A 3553-nucleotide genomic window follows, 5' to 3' on the forward strand; every position below is an offset into this window, starting at 1 on the left:
TTCTTTACCACTGAGCCACCAGGGAAACCATCTTGATTAAAACGATTTACTTAATAGAAGATCTTAATAGATCTTCTGCACCTTTCAGATGTCCTGTGTGCACACTGTATGACTTTTTGAAGGAGGGGTGTGAAAACCTCCCACTCTGCTTTTGAATTTGATCGTTCTTGTATTTCTGTCATTAATGGATTTATACAGTTTTTAGCCACTGCCCATGGGAGTTCTCAAAGGAAGCCCAGAAGTGGGGGACAGGGAACCTGGATTCAAGAGTTGAGAAATCATAAGGTCGGAACAGGTTCCAGAGGACCAGGGTGAAATGGCGCTTGAGGAGTCAGCAGGTAGGGGAGGGGCATTCTAAAACTTGCAGTCGCGAGGGATGTCACTATGACGAATCAGAGGCTAAGGCAAGTGATTGGCTGAGAGAAAGTAGAAAGCATCCGTGTTGCTAGGGCATCGTCCAAACAGGAGAAGACTTGGAGGAAGACGGAGCCCGTCGTCCCCTTCAACTGCTCCTGCGATTTCACTTTAGCTATTTTTTGTTGCCTCCTGACCTGCTGACCTGCTGGCCTACTGACCTGTGGGAACCCTCCTTCCTCCCCTTTAGGACTTGGTTGACCCCTGGTACTTTTTCCGGAGCCCCTTTTACTCCTCCCAGGAGGCCACACCCCCTTCCTGCCACACCCCCTCCCCAACCCCTTCCCCAGTTCCAAATCCAACCACTCTCCACCCCTCCCCACTCTACTTCTCAGCTGGCAACCTCGGAGCCCCTGAGAAGACAAGGGTATGGAGGTGAAGAGAATGCTCTTCTGGCTCCTCCTACTCAGGTCTCCACTTTACCCAAAAATACGTGTGAGTAAACACCAAACACCAGTGGTTTCTTCCTTTTCACTGGGCTCTGTCATACTGAACTTAATAACTGCATGTTTCATGGCGTCCTCAATGGGGGAACTCAGTCCTTCGTGAAGACCAAGGTCCTCAGGGCAGGTTTCTTGACCAGCCTGAACCAGCTCTTGCCGCAGCTGTTCTCACCATTGTCCTGGCCCTGTTGCTGCTGCTTGTATCAAAACATAGCAGGCTTTACAGGATGAAACCTGAAATAGTAACTTTATTTAATCAAAGAAGGAAGTGGAAATGTACTAAAAATGTACTAAAATGTACTAAAAGCTGTTGAGTCGTATGTCAAAAATGAATGGATTGTATGATATATGAATTATGTCTTAATAGTGTTATTATTTTTTTTTTAAGTAAGGAACTCTTATTTATTAGGAGTCTTGGGCTCAAAATTAGACTGGCTCCTGGAAAATTTGTCAAGATCCTGCTTCAAGCTACGCAAGTGCAGGGTCTTCCCTATGGAGTGTGTGTTCCTGTGAGCACACCCTTCATATCTGTGAAGTTTGGCAGCCCTGTGAACTGTGGTATTTAAGCTCTGGGTTGGTACTGGTATGCTAAAAAGTGAAATGCCATTTGTGCTCTGGGCTTTCTGGTTTATTGACTTTTATCAACTTCTGAGGCATCCCTTTCCTTGTGTTTTTGAATATTGCCTTCAGGGACTCTGTCCAGCCAGATTGATGGGGGCCCTGAGAGCCCAGTCAGTGTGGCTGCATCCTGCTGGGATATTTATAACGGGGGAATCCTTAGGAGTGACATAACCTGGAGGTGAATGAGTCATTGTCCTTTCTTTAATGAAGTGTCTGTGTAGAGAGTGCTGATTTACCCAAAACAGAAAGGTCCTTCAAGTCCTTAGAATGGTTCAAATATACAGAAATGCCAGGTTCACCGAACCATTAAAGCTTTCACTCCCATAAAAATGTTCTTCCACACCCAGGAAAGAAAGATAAAAACTGAGAACACCCCAAAGATATAAATGGATTTGTTCCCTTTGGCATGCACCAGATGTTGAGGGATCTGGAAAGGCCCAGTGCCTGGGACAACCTTTGCATTGAGATAGTCATGCCACATGAATACCTCCACCTGTTTCTTTTGAGCCTCCAAAGGAAGAAATGTCTAGATAATCTCTGTTGGAATTTTTTTTCCCTCAAAGGGATTGAGACTGTATTCTCATAGATTAGTTACGTTCTCTTTCCCCTATCTCATCTTTGGGCACTCAGATCAAGCAACTTGTCTTGCATTTGCCACCTCCACTCTTGCTCATGGCCACTGACTGTGAGAACCTCAGTTTATTGACCCCACTGGATCAATTCTAGATAGGAGTCCGCTACTGGTGGCAGCATTTAGACAGTTGCCATACAGAACAAGAGTGCCCATGCCTGAAGATGTTTTATCAGTTACTGACCAGATGGTGTTTGTCTTTTTTGTGCATTTGATCTGTGTTTCTCACAGTGTTCACTCAAAGACAGTATATGATTCCCAAGAGCACACATTTTACTGACCTCAGTTGTGAGGGTTGATGATGAAAATGCTGTTGATTTCAGAAGCCACTTTCTAGAGTAGAGGGATTTTATTTTTACAAAACTGAAACTTGGTATGTAGATTAGTATGAATCACATTGAGTTTATTTCCTCCTAAAATACTTACATTGCTAGATTTTGTAAGAAAATATGCTTTCCTCTTGTTTTTATTATTCAGAAACTTTGATTTTTTATCATTTAATTTTCATGGTTGCTATTAATTGTTTAGGTGCAATGCTATGAAAAATGAAAGTGACTTCTTTTTATTGACTGTTTGGAATTGTATTTTTAGCTAAATTCAATTCTTATCATTTTAATCATAATAGATGGTGCTATTGTACAAATCATTATGTACTTCAGAAGTCTGACATTATGTGCTCTGGTTCAGAATCAAAGTGCACATGAAAAGGAACTTCAATGTTTTTAGAAACTTGGGCTAAATGAAAATGTTTAATTAATTTTGGTTGAAAAATAATCAGTTTTGTTATTATAGAAGCTGCCCATCTTTCTCACTTATTTCCATATCTATAAATGTTTCTCTATTATTCTCATTTATATCTTTAACATACATTTTTATTGTTATTTTCCCCATGCTTCTATACATTTTGGAGTTATTTTAGGAAACGTTCAGTAGGAGTTTTTCCAGGTACTTCATGAAGATACAGCAGAAGGCATAGGTTTCCCATCCACTCTGTTTGCATTCACATATTTTTCTATTTTAAGATGTCTTCTACATTCATAAGTTGATTTCTGCTAAATGTTTTTAAAATACTTGCAATGTGTCTATTAGCAAAATAAAATCTCTAACAGTTTGTGTATCAGACATTTTTTCTATAGCTAAAGTGTGGTATAATTTACCTATGATAGCAAACACTTCTTTAATGAGTACAATCTGTTGATATTTGACATGTGTATGCAGCAATGAAACCATTACTGCATTAAGACTGTGAACACAACACTCCCAAAAGTTTCCTCCTGCTCCTTGAGAATCCTTCTGTCCCCTTTCTCCTCCATGAGGATATATAAGGGGGATGTAGGTGCCTCCTGGAGGTTGGTTTATGTTTTCTAAAGTTGATTCTTTGTGATGGATATTCTGCAATTGTCTTCAAGTTTCCTCATCATCTCAAATATTATTTCAGCTGGTC

The sequence above is a fragment of the Ovis aries genome, chromosome 24 (assembly GCF_016772045.2).
Source record: "Ovis aries strain OAR_USU_Benz2616 breed Rambouillet chromosome 24, ARS-UI_Ramb_v3.0, whole genome shotgun sequence".
Taxonomy (NCBI): Eukaryota; Metazoa; Chordata; class Mammalia; order Artiodactyla; family Bovidae; genus Ovis; species Ovis aries.